The sequence below is a fragment of the Rhinoderma darwinii genome, chromosome 9, assembly GCF_050947455.1.
Source record: "Rhinoderma darwinii isolate aRhiDar2 chromosome 9, aRhiDar2.hap1, whole genome shotgun sequence".
Taxonomy (NCBI): Eukaryota; Metazoa; Chordata; class Amphibia; order Anura; family Rhinodermatidae; genus Rhinoderma; species Rhinoderma darwinii.
Window position 1 is genome coordinate 7,128,039 of NC_134695.1, and position 13,467 is coordinate 7,141,505.

Sequence of the window (13,467 nt, forward strand, 5' to 3'; positions counted from 1 at the left end):
CAATAGCGATCGCGGCTTCTTAGGGGTTAATCCGCCATCGCCGGCCTGCTACACGATAGCGGCCGGCGATGGTGACTATGGCAACCGGACACCAAAAAATGGCGTCCGGCTATGTCATAGACGGAAGCCTAGTGGGTCCTGACAGAGTCAGGACCCACTATGCTTGCTGTCAGTGAGTAGCTGACAGTTCTAATACACTGCACTACGCATGTAGTGCAGTGTATTAGAATAGCGATCAGGACCTCCTGCCCTCAAGTCCCCTAATGGGACAAAGTAAAAAAGTTAAAAAAAAGTTAAAAAAAGTTGTGTAAAAATAAGAAAATAAAAGTTTTAAAAGTAATAAAAGTAAAAATCCCCCTTTTTCCCTTGTCAGTCTTTATTATTAAAATAAATAAATAAACAAATAAACTATACATAATTGGTATCGCCGCGTCCGTAACGGCCTGAACTACAAAATTATTTCATTATTTATCCCGCGCGGTGAACGCCGTAAAAAAAATAAATAATAAACCGCACCACAATCACAATTGTTTGGTCACTTCACCTCCCAAAAAATGGAATAAAAAGAGATCAAAAAGTCGCATGTACCGAAAAATGGTACTGATCGAAACTACAGTTCGTTACGCAAAAAATAAGTCCTCGCACGGCTTTTTTGAAGGAAAAATAAAAACGTTCTGGCTCTTAGAATAAGGGAACACAAAAAGTGAATGATTGTTTACAAAACGTATTTTATTGTGCAAACGCCATAAGACATAAAAAAACTATAAACATCTGGTATCGCCGTAATCGTATCGCCCCGCAGAATGAAGTGAATGTGTTATTTATAGCGCACGGTGAACGCTGTGAAAAAAATAGAACAAAAAAACAATAGTAGAATTGCGGTTTTTTAGTCACCGCGCCACATAAAAATAGAATAAAGACTGATCAAAAAGTCGCATGCATGACATGAAAACTGCAATGGATTCCTCAAGGTCTCTAGTTTCCAAATTGGGGTCACTTTTGGGGGTTTTCCACTGTTTTGGCACCACAAGACCTCTTCAAACCGGACATGGTGCCTAATAAAAAAGAGGGCTCAAAATCCACTAGGTGTTCTTTTGCTTCGGAGGCCGGTGCTTCAGTCCATTACCGGCCCGAGGGCCACGTGTGGGATATTTCTCTAAACGGCAGAATCTGGGCAATACGTATTAAGTTGCGTTTCTCTGATAAATCCTTTTGTGTTATAAAAAAAATGGTATAAAGAGGATTTTCTGACAAAAAAAAAAAAGTAAATGTCACCTCTACTTTGCTCTAAATTTCTGTGAAACACCTAAAGGGTTCATAAACTTTCTACATGCTGTTGTGAATACTTTGAGGGGTCTAGTTTCTAAAATGGGGTGTTTCATAGGGGTTTCTAATATATGGGCCCCTCAAAGCAACTTCAGAACTGAACTGGAACCTAAAAAAATAAATAAATGAGGCAATACTTCGCTTCTCACATTATACTGATAATGAGTCGTGCCCACCCCGAGATGACCCCATTTTGACCGTTTGTATAAACGGAGACCCCTATTAGACCGTTCCAGTGTCCGGTTTTCCCAAGCATACACCCCCGAGAAGTGTATTTCTATTGATGAGTCCCTGGTACATTTTAAAGCGAGGGTTCAATTCCGCCAGTACCTGCCGGGTAAGAGGGCAAGGTATGGCGTGAAGATGTATAAGCACCCAGTACTTCTGGAAGCGAGGCCACACGCATCGTACCAGGGCAACACTTTCCAAGAGAAGTTCCCCAAACCGGTGGAAAGGGAAAGAGTCAAAAGAGGTGCAGAGTCTGCTATAAGAGGGGGATAAGGAAGAACACAATATACCAATGTGACACGTGTCCCGAAAAACCAGGGCTCTGTATAAAAGATTGTTTTAAAATGTATCATACATCCCTTGATTTTTAATTTACCCTGATGCACTCCGCACAGCTTACCCCCCTCATCTTTCCCTTCTGAGCCCTGCTGTGTGCCCAGGCAGCTGATAACAGCCACATGTAGGGTATTGCCGTACCCAGGAGAACCCACATTACAATTTAAGGGGTGTATATCTCCGGTGGCGCATGCTGGGCACACTATATCGGACACTGACATGCCATATATATATATATAAAATTGCAAATCTCACTCTGCACCATCTGCTGCGCATTATCTTTTACACAGTACCTGTGGGGTCAAAATGCTCACTACACCTCTAGATGAATGTCTTAAGAGGTGTAGTTTTTAAAATGGGGTCACTTCTCGGGGGTTTCAACTCTACTGGTACCTCAGGGGCTTCTGCATACATGACTTAGCACCAGAAAAGCTCCAGTAGGCCAAATGGTGGTCCTTTCCTTCTGAGCCCTCCCATGGGCCCAAACGGCAGTTTATCACCACAAATGGGGTATTGCCGCACTAAGGACAAATTGGGCAACAAAATGGGGTATGTTGTTCCTTGTGAAAATAAGAAATTTTGATCAAAAATGACATCTTATTGGAAAAAATATCATTTTTTTCATTTCACAGCCCAATTCAAATAGGTGCTGTGAAAAAACTGTGCGGTCAAAATGATAACAAAAACCATAAATGAATTCCTTGAGGGGTGTAGTTTCCAAAATGGGGTCACTTCTGGTGGGTTTCCATTGCTTTGATACCTCTGGGGCTCTGTAAATGCGACATGGCACCCGAAAACCAATCCAGCAAAATCTGGACTCCAACAAACACATAGCGCTCCTTTCCTTCTGAGCCCTCCCATGGGCCCAAACGGCAGTTTATCACCACAAATGGGGTATTGCCGCACTAAGGACAAATTGGGCAACAAAATGGGGTATGTTGTTCCCTGTGAAAATAAGAAATTTTGATCAAAAATTACATCTTATTGGAAAAAATATCTTTTTTTTCATTTCACAGCCCAATTCAAATAGGTGCTGTGAAAAAACTGTGCGGTCAAAATGATAACAAAAACCATAAATGAATTCCTTGAGGGGTGTAGTTTCCAAAATGGGGTCACTTCTGGTGGGTTTCCATTGCTTTGATACCTCTGGGGCTCTGCAAATGCGACATGGCACCCGAAAACCAATCCAGCAAAATCTGGACTCCAACAAACACATAGCGCTCCTTTCCTTCTGAGCCCTCCCATGGGCCCAAACGGCAGTTTATCACCACAAATGGGGTATTGCCGCACTAAGGACAAATTGGGCAACAAAATGGGGTATGTTGTTCCCTGTGAAAATAAGAAATTTTGATCAAAAATTACATCTTATTGGAAAAAATATCTTTTTTTTTATTTCACAGCCCAATTCAAATAGGTGCTGTGAAAAAACTGTGCGGTCAAAATGATAACAAAAACCATAAATTAATTCCTTGAGGGGTGTAGTTTCCAAAATGGGGTCACTTCTGGTGGGATTCCATTGCTTTGATACCTCTGGGGCTCTGCAAATGCGACATGGCACCCGAAAACCAATCCAGCAAAATCTGGACTCCAACAAACACATAGCGCTCCTTTCCTTCTGAGCCCTCCCATGGGCCCAAACGGCAGTTTATCACCACAAATGGGGTATTGCCGCACTAAGGACAAATTGGGCAACAAAATGGGGTATGTTGTTCCCTGTGAAAATAAGAAATTTTGATCAAAAATTACATCTTATTGGAAAAAATATCTTTTTTTTCATTTCACAGCCCAATTCAAATAGGTGCTGTGAAAAAACTGTGCGGTCAAAATGATAACAAAAACCATAAATTAATTCCTTGAGGGGTGTAATTTCCAAAATGGGGTCACTTCTGGTGGGTTTCCATTGTTTTGATACCTCAACACCTCTTCAAACCTGGCATGCTGCCTAAAATATATTCTAATAAAAAAGAGGCCTTAAAATGCACTAGGTGCTTCTTTGCTTCTAGGGCTTGTGTTTTAGTCCACGAGCGCACTAGGGCCACATGTGGGACATTTATAAAAACTGCAGAATTTGGACAATACATATTTAGTAGTATTTCTCTGGTAAAACCTTCTGTGTTACAGAAAAAAAATTAATAAATTTGAAATTCAGCAGAAAAAATGAAATTTGCAAATTTCATTTCCACTTTGCTTTAATTCCTGTGAAATGCCTGAAGGGTTAAAAAACTTTCTATATGCTGTTTTGAATACTTTGAGGGGTCTAGTTTTTAAAATGGTGTGTTTTATGGGGGTTTCTAATACATAGGCCCCTCAAATCCACTTCAGAACTGAACCGGTACCTTCAAAAAAAGGCTTTTGAAATTTTCTTAAGAATATGAGAAATTGCTGTTTATGTTCTAAGCCTTGCAACGTCCAAGAAAAATAAAATAATGTTCAAAAAACGATGCCAATCTTAAGTAGACATATGGGAAATGTGAACTAGTAACTATTTTGGGTGGTATAACCGTCTGTTTTTCAAGCAGATGCATTTAAATTCTGAAAAATGCTATTTTTTGTAAATTTTCTCTAAATTTTGCAATTTTTCACAAATAAAGACTGAATATATCGATCAAATTTTACCACGAACATGAAGCCCAAAGTGTCACGAGAAAACAATCTCAGAATCGCTTGGATAGGTTTAAGCATTCCGACGTTATTACCACATAAAGTGAAATATGTCAGATTTGAAAAATGGGCTCTGAGCCTTAAGGCCCAAACTAGGCTGCGTCCTTAAGGGGTTAAGCATGGACCCCAGAACCGACATAAAAATGTAAAAAAATTTACTCCCCACTACTCGCTGCTCTTGCCTTCATGGCCTGGTACACAAGGCTCACTGCCACATCCGGCCGGGCAGCATGAGGAAATTATATAAGAGACAGCATACACTGTCCTAACGCTTCGTTAAATACGAGGATCCGGTTTTAAGTGGGGCTCGTCCATTCCAGGTTGACCTTTTTCTCCTCTGCTGTTATGTATTTATTTTTGATCATAGATTGGGTTTTAACCCCTTAATGACCGCCGATACGTCTTTTTACGGCGGTCATTAGTGGGCTTTATTCTAGAGCGCCGCCAAACTACGTCGCTGCATTAGAATAAAGTAAACAGAGCAGGGAGCCGTGAAATCTCCCTGCTCTCAGCTGCCAGAAGCAGCTGAGGGCTGGGAGCGTCCCTGCTCTGCCGGGTGAGATCGATATTAGTATCGATCTCACCTGTTTAACCCTTCAGATGCGGTGCACAATAGCGAGCACCGCATCTGAATGGTTTTGGAGAGAGGGAGGAAGCTCCCTCTCATCTCACTGACACCCGGCGATAAAATCGCCGAGTGTCTGTGTCTTCTATGGCAGCCGGGGGTCTAATAAAGACCCCCAGGTCTGCCTGCAGCGAATGCCTGCTAGATCATGCCGCAGGCATGACCTAGCAGATGCCTGTCCGTTTTAAACGGACAGGCAGTAATACACTGCAATACAAAAGTATTGCAGTGTATTATAATAGCGATCGGATGATAGGGAAGTCCCCTAGTGGGACTAGTAAAAAAGTAAAAAAAGTTTAATAAAGTTAATTAAAAAAAAAAGTGAAAAAAAAAAAATGAAAAACCCAGCTTTTCCCCTTACAAAATGCTTTACTATTAAAAAAAACTACAATAAAGCAAAAAAGTTACACATATTTGGTATTGCCGCGTCCGTAACGACCCCGACTATAAAGCTGTTACATTATTTAACCCGCACTGTGAACGCCGTAAAAAATAAAATAAAAAACAATGGAAAAATTGCTGTTTTCTGTTAATCCTGACTTAAAAAAAATGTGATAGAAAGTGATCAAAAAGTCGCATCTACTCTCAAATGGTACCAATAAAAACTGCAAGTCGTCCCGCAAAAAACAAGACCTTATACAGCTATGCCGACGCAAAAATAAAAAAGTTACAGCTCTTCGAATGTGACAATGGAAAAATCTAAAAAATGGCTTGGACATTAGGGCCCAGAATGCCAGCAGGGGGAAGGGGTTAAGATTGTACCAAAACAAATCCTGTATCTTCTATTTTGTTTATGTGAACCAGTCGGTCTGTTAATGTTGCCCTAACTGCGGGCAGTATGATATAGTGACAGGTGCACTGATTAAACTAAACTATGTGTTATTTTAGAAAAATCATACCTTTTAGCACTGGCTTGTGTCCATTGTTATTGTAGCATGAGTGTGCTAAAAGGTTCCTTTTAACCCTTTCATGCCGACAATCTGTATATTCATGTCCTTTTCGCACATACCCCGTGCAGCCAGGGCGTGAATATACAGATTACTGTTCCAGCCGGCATATCGCTGTGAATAGCGCTCGGACGCCGGCTGTGTCAGTGTCCGCGGCTCCCCAGCAAGCTGTTCTCTGACAGCCAAACCGGTTGGTTCGGCTGCAGAGAATATGATCACCGGTATTAACCGCTTCCTGACCACCCACTGTAAATTCACGTCAGCGCTTGCTGGGCTCTGTGCAGTGCCGACGTGAATTCATAGTGGGTGTTAAAAGCGCGATCCGGGTGTCTCAGAGTAGTGCTGACACCTGGATCGCGCTGTTATCCCCTGCCTCTGGTCCCGGAGACATGACCGGGACCTGATTGGTGCAGGTCCCGATCATGTGATCGCAAGGAAAGTTTGTTGTAGCAACAAACTGGAAAGTTTGTTGCTACAACAAACTTTCCCGAGGACCGATTGCGCGTGCTACCGTCAGTTGCATGACAAAACCGGAGGCCATGCAACAGCCTCCGGTCTGCCATTCACGGAAGTCTATGAGGACCAGCTGGTCCTCATAGGCTTCCTGTCAGTGTGACTGTCAGTTTCACACTGACAGTTTATAATACGTAACACTACCTAGGTAGTGTAATGTATTATAGCAGCCAGCAGTGCTGCAGGTCTTCAAGTAAAAAAAAAAAACAGTAATAAATATGATTTATACAAGTGTAAAAACAAGTTATGAGCTACAAAAATAAAAAAAATGTTTTTTTTTCCTATAATAAGTCTCTTATTATAGGAAAAAAGATAAACCGTTAAAATAGTACACATATTTGGTATCACCGCGTTCGTAACGCCCCCAACTATAAAACTATAATATTATTTTTCCAGCACGGTGAACACCACAAAAAATAATTAAAAAACAATACTAGCATCACAATTTTTTTTGTCAATCACCCCTCCCAAAATATTGAATAAAAAGTGATCAAAAATTTGCATGTACCCCAAAATAATACCAATAAAAACTACAACCTGTCCCGCAAAAAACAAGCCCTTACACAGCTTTTTTGGACTGAAAAATAAAAAAAATTACGGCTCTCAGAATATGGTTGTAATGACGGGGGTAAGGAAACAGACAAGTGAGCCCTAATCTACCCGCCACTCAGTCCCTGCCTACTTGCAACGACCCGCCCTAGGCGACGGGGTACAACTGGGCGACAGTCCCTGCGCTCAATAAGTGCACGACAGACAAACAGACAAGAGTACACAGAAGCAAGGGAAAAGGGGCAGTTGCCCACGGCAACACCGAGAGCAACAAGAGTGGTGAACGAGCCGAGTCAAACCAGGAGTGTACGAGGTACCAAACGCAGAGCAGGAGAGTAGTCAGTAAGCCAGAGTCAATATGAAGCAGGGTCAAATAGATCAAGAAGCTGCAGCAGGAGAGCTCCTGACTCCGCCGAGTGCAGACCGGGGATCCCGCTCCGCTGCTCGCTGCCAGCTACTCTCCGGTAGGAACATCTCTCCCCCCGCACGGCCACGCTCAATTTGAGACCTTGCCGGCCTCACTAGGCTGCCGAACATCTTGCGGCCTAGCGGCACGAGTGAAGCCGCGGCCTCGAGTACTAGAAGCGCGGCGGCCGCGCATCAGAGACCCTCGCCCAACGCACTCCCCGGAGCTCCCCTTGGTCTGCCTGTCAGCCCTCCGCCCTCGTCCTGGTGTGGGGGAAGCAGAGAAGGCTGCTCTACAGCCCCTGTTCTAGCCGTGTCCCGCCTCTGGACTTGCGGCCTACAGCGGGAGGAGAAACCCTGGCCTCGATTTGGGCCTCCCCGCTCGCGGACGAGACCTCCCAAGCCCCCAGATACCGGACACCTCGCTGAAGGCCTTGCAGGGGGAAGCCTGAGCACCGGTGACTGAACTGAATTGACCTGGAGGTGAGAGGGGGCCAGAATCACTCCAAACACCATCCTTCCGGCCTACTTACACCCTGCACGTGGCTGGGGGGGCTAGCTGCTGCAGCCAACGTACCCACACAGATCAGGCCCTTAACTACAATCCCTGGGCCAGAACGGGAAGCACAAGGGGCATCTTACGCACCTGCATCCTACTCCACCTATATTACACTGGAATATCCTTGCAGTTCTCCAGCACATTGCCATCTTGAACCATATTGCTATTGTCACTATACTACAATATGGACAAGCCTGGCACTAATTTCTGAGGAAGAATGAAATAGGGATGGGAAAGGGGAAAAGATGTGGTCTAATGTGAAATTAATAAATAACCTTTATTGATTAACATTAAAATATATAAAAGTTCATTGGTGCAAACTGGTATGTGTGAGTGACCCCCAAACTCACATACCATTAACCAGAAATATGGTGTAAATTGAATGAGATCACTAATTATATTATAAAGCGATTCCACCACGCTAATGTTCCATAAGAGTGCAAGATTCGCTGCACTACAATGGGAATTGGAAATCAAAATAAACGAATGGAATCAAATTGACAGTGTCAACTGATTAAACTGGTCCGTGCTGGACAAGTGGGCTCATATAATGATTGCTGCACTGTGGTATTGACAGGGAGCTGGGTGGACTAAAATAGCCCTGCACTGACTAAATGGGTATGCATGAAGTAAACCACATGCACACCCTGCGTTTTGGCTGCGTTATTGATAAACAGCAATCAATCACTCAAGGATTGGGTGGTTGAGTGATTTCACTTAGTGTTAGATACAATGTTTGTCACCATTGTTTAATTGTGGTGCACACTTAGCTGAACTGTGAATAGGAGCTGTTGATGGTTATTTTTATTATGTATTGAATTTGTAACCTTCCGTTTTTGTGGCTCCAGATGGAATAAAGTGAAGTCCAAATAACGGTTCAAATAGTATGTCAGCTAAGAATATAGGCTGTGCTGGAACGTAGTTTTTACTGTTATTGCTGCGCTGTTGGACCAGCAAGCAGCTAATTGAAGTCAGAGTGAGCCCTGCAGTAACTAGATGAGCAGTGGTGATCGAACCACATGCATATCTAACGTTACTCCAACGTTTATTATAGGCAGTTAATTATCGAGTGCGCCTTCACATCGCTGTCTGCCTGGGGAGCAGCGATGCAGAGAGCGATTGTGATATGCGCCACCACCGCTGGAGAACCCAGAAGCGGTGAGCTACATTCGCTCACTGAATCGTGTCAGTTGCCAGAGCGATTATTAATTAGGTCCTCTCTATTGACTCAGTATGAGGGCTGAGTGAATGAGTGGGGTGGTGAGAGCTCTGGTGCCGAGACCCCACAGCCTCGCTACACCTCGCCTGAGGTCTAAGCCCGTGGGTGAGGATTCACCCCGGGAAGATCGTGCAGGGGTTGCTGGTCGACTGACCATATGATAGCGGGAGGTGAGAGAGATATGCCCCGGCTTTCCAGAGTAGGGCAGCAAGACACGTTGTAATTGATATAGCGCACTGAAGTAGCTAACAGTTGTGAGCTGTCAGCCGTGTTATATAGCGTGGTCTGTTATGAGCTGAACAGAAGCAGCTCTGATTAATTGTAAGCACCAATGAATAGTGGATATAGCACCCGACGCGCGTTTCGCCAGAATTCTGGCTTCTTCTGGACGAATCCTTGTATACCTCTATCAAACAAATTTTCGTTCAAATACTTGGCGATAACTACCGAGACGAAATCAGCATGGAAAGGGTTCACAGGGCTCTGAGAGCCAAACCTAAACCCCAAGAGCCTCCACGCGACGTTATTTGCCGCCTTTTTAGCTCAAAGGTCCGAGATGACATCTTGAAGCATTTCGAGACTTTGTGATTCCCTCTTGTGGGAGGGTTCGAGGGTTTCCGTCTACCAAGATCTTACAGAAACGTCCTTAGATTAAAATGCTTTATGTCCCTGCCATGTTCCCCTTTTTGATTATCCAATGTTATTATGCATACACCCTCAGGCCTTTTCTTATTTTTACATCACCATCTCCCCCCCCAACCCCCCTTCCCCCTTTTTTTATCCTCTTATCTACGTCTTTTCATCCTTTTATCCTATTATCTATTCTTATTCCTTACTATCATACTCATATCGATTTTATAATATTACATTCCGAAATGCATTTTTCTGACACACATTATTTTTAAGCAACTTGAAATAAATGTTTTACTTACATACCTTATTCCGGTCCAATCGCCCTTGTATTCTTGCGGCCCATTTTGCGGTCCATGTCCTAGATGATTAACGGGTTGCGGTCCTTTTCGTGCCCGACGTGACCCACTGTTTGCGTTCTTGGTGCGTTCCATAGCCTATTCGTTCACAAATCGACCCTACCCACTTGTTGCGTTCCATCGTGCGGCTCATGTCCCACATGTTGAACTGGTTTGCGGTTCAAACCGTGCGTGTCACCAGCCGTTCTTTAGATACATATTCTCACTAGAAATGTTACATGTTTCATAAAAAGTTCAATTTGTGTTTTTTTCCTTAGAGGCATCCTTTAATACAATTATGTCATTATGTTTTTATGTCTTTATGTAAATTTTACATGTTTGTAAACATCAGGTAAACGCTTGTACAATTGCTCTGTCTGACCTCTGACCCGCCTATGTTGGCGGTTTTTTTCTAATTTTTAGCCAACTCATTGTCATTTCCTCCATGTATATAAAGGTGCAACTGCTGCACTGCATACATTGGCCTGATGAAGACGCCGGTCCGGCGTCGAAACGCGTAGCCTACCTTATTCTCATTAAATTTATCTATTTACCTTATTCATCACATCTGACATCCTTTCTGAGCAGCGCCGTTTGGTCCATTTTCTCCGCTGATTTTGCAGTACCTCTTGACAACAAACTTGCTTTGTTTGTGCACGGATCTGGCAGCAGCTCTCATACGTTTGTGACATCCTAACCGGTGTCCACAACTCTAGGTGAGCAAATTTCAATCCATTTGCCCCTTGATTTTATCGCTTTTATTTTGCACTATTGTGGCGCCGTGTCTTTTTTATCTGCTTCTAGTTTATCGTGCCGGACGCCCCACACCTAAGTCCACAGGTGGTTTTCGTCTCGGGTTATCGAGGATCCCTATTTTGGATACAGTTACCACTGTGTAGGACCTCGGACACAGGCTGCCTTTATAAAACTCCTGGATACTACTGATTACTATTGATTATTATTACTGTCTTGCCGCTATTACTCCCTGTCGAGAGGGATTCAATCATGTTGGAATCAGTTGGTTTGAGGGGTATATCCCGGGACTCCCTGCTAACACAAATGTTGAATACAAATGGAAGAATTGCTGACATGGCACCTTTGAACAGTCCCATAAATCTGGAATTAACTAAAGCTATGACAGAACTGTTTTTTGCGTCTGGAAGACTTGTTGAAGGAAGAAGCATTTCACAGCATTGATTGCTATTTTCTTAACCTGTATATCTCTGAAAAAATGGCCCCGAGAGGCCTCAGACTTCTTTTCAACTCACCTTATCCTACTGATAAAGACTTTAGTACCAACTGGTCTAACTACATCGAACACTGTAGTTTAGGTTTTATTGATCGTCTAGTTTACAAAAGATCTGAATTATGTTTAGCCCTTGCAACCACTATTGAGGGTCTGATTGGCCAATTTGAACCCTTTCTTCAACATCCTGACTTTACTAAACTTGAATTATCCACATTAGATCACTTAAAGGTCTTTGAAAAAAACATCATCTCTAAGAAAATGCGTAAATTAGCAAGGGATAGGCAAGATTATATAAACAATGCACTGGGAGACTGGTCCTCTGCACGTCCCACAATCACCAAATATTTTCCTCCAAATAATTCCCCTAAACTATCTAAAAGAACTATGTCCACTTTTTTATCCTCAAAAAAACCCCTAAACAAACTTCAAACCAAACTTCACATGGAACTATCCCATCAGGACACTATACCATTACCTACTATGAACACATTCAAATGTGGCCCTTCTGCATCAAATATCGATATTACCACTCTTAAAAACAATACAACCTTACCAATTTCCATTCCAATTGCTCCTGTTACCCAGGCCAATCATACACCTTGTCCAATGCCCTTAGGCATTATCCCACAGTTTGCATTTAAGTCTCACGATTTGGATGCACATCTAAGACTAGTCAATCTCCTACCAGACACACCTCCTGGCTCTTTTTCGGATCTTTCCATCTTTAACAATTCTATGGATCTCACTATTTGTTCTACAAACCTCTCATCCTCATTCGAACATACTCCTCTTTCCACCGATTTTATTAGTCATGCCCCTTGTACTATTGCTCCTATTTTTGATGATTGTTCCTCCATCCCTGACCTAACTATCCCTTTAAATCCTTTTTTATGTCCTCCTGTTCAGCCCACCATGCCCCCGATCATCCCAACTGCTCAACTTCTACCCAAAAGCCCCAAATCCCAGAACATCAGCACTTATTTTCAAAAAATACACAAATTACCGTCCAAAAGAAAACTAGAAATAGACCTAGAGGTTGCAGAGGGGGTAGAGGTCATTCCAAGGACCCTACCCCTATCACCAAAGAGAAAACACAGGCTGACACATTAAAAATATTCAATCTGTCCAAATATACATTTAATACCAATGAATTAAGTTTACTTTCAAAAGGTTTGTCTTTTTGTCCTACCTCGTCTCCAGACGATTTCGAACTATTCATGGACCTTAATAAATTTCTACGTAAAGTAACTTTGTTACGTCATTTTGCCATCTGCCCCTCTGCAGTCCCTACGGCTCCCCTTCCAGTGGACATCCCTATGCCTGTAAGGACTAATGTACAGCCCAAGTCCTGTTTTTACCCCCTCCATCATCGTGGCCCTGCAATTGAAACCTTTGCAAATTTAATAAGCAACGATTTTAAGACGATAGAGCAATCTATCCCATTCTCAGACAACCTATCCAACTTTCAACGTAAAGGGCTAAAAAACATACAAAAGAACCCCAATATAGTAATACGGTCCGCGGATAAAGGGGGGGGGCATCGTGGTACAGGACAGAGTAGACTATGTCAATGAAGCATTAAGACTACTTTCCGATACACTATTTTATGAGAAATTAACTTTTAATCCCATTCCGAAATATGAAACTGAATACAAATCCCTTATTGAATCTGCTTTTAATGATGATTTATTATGTAAAAAAGAAAAAGTTTTCCTTACGGTCCCCTTCCCTGCAACCCCTTTCATGTATCATTTGCCAAAGATACATAAAAATTTATCTAACCCCCCGGGCCGACCCATTATTTCGGGGATAGGGTCTTTAACTAACAATCTATCTCACTTTATCGACATTCATCTCCAACCGTTTGTTTTAAAACTACCTT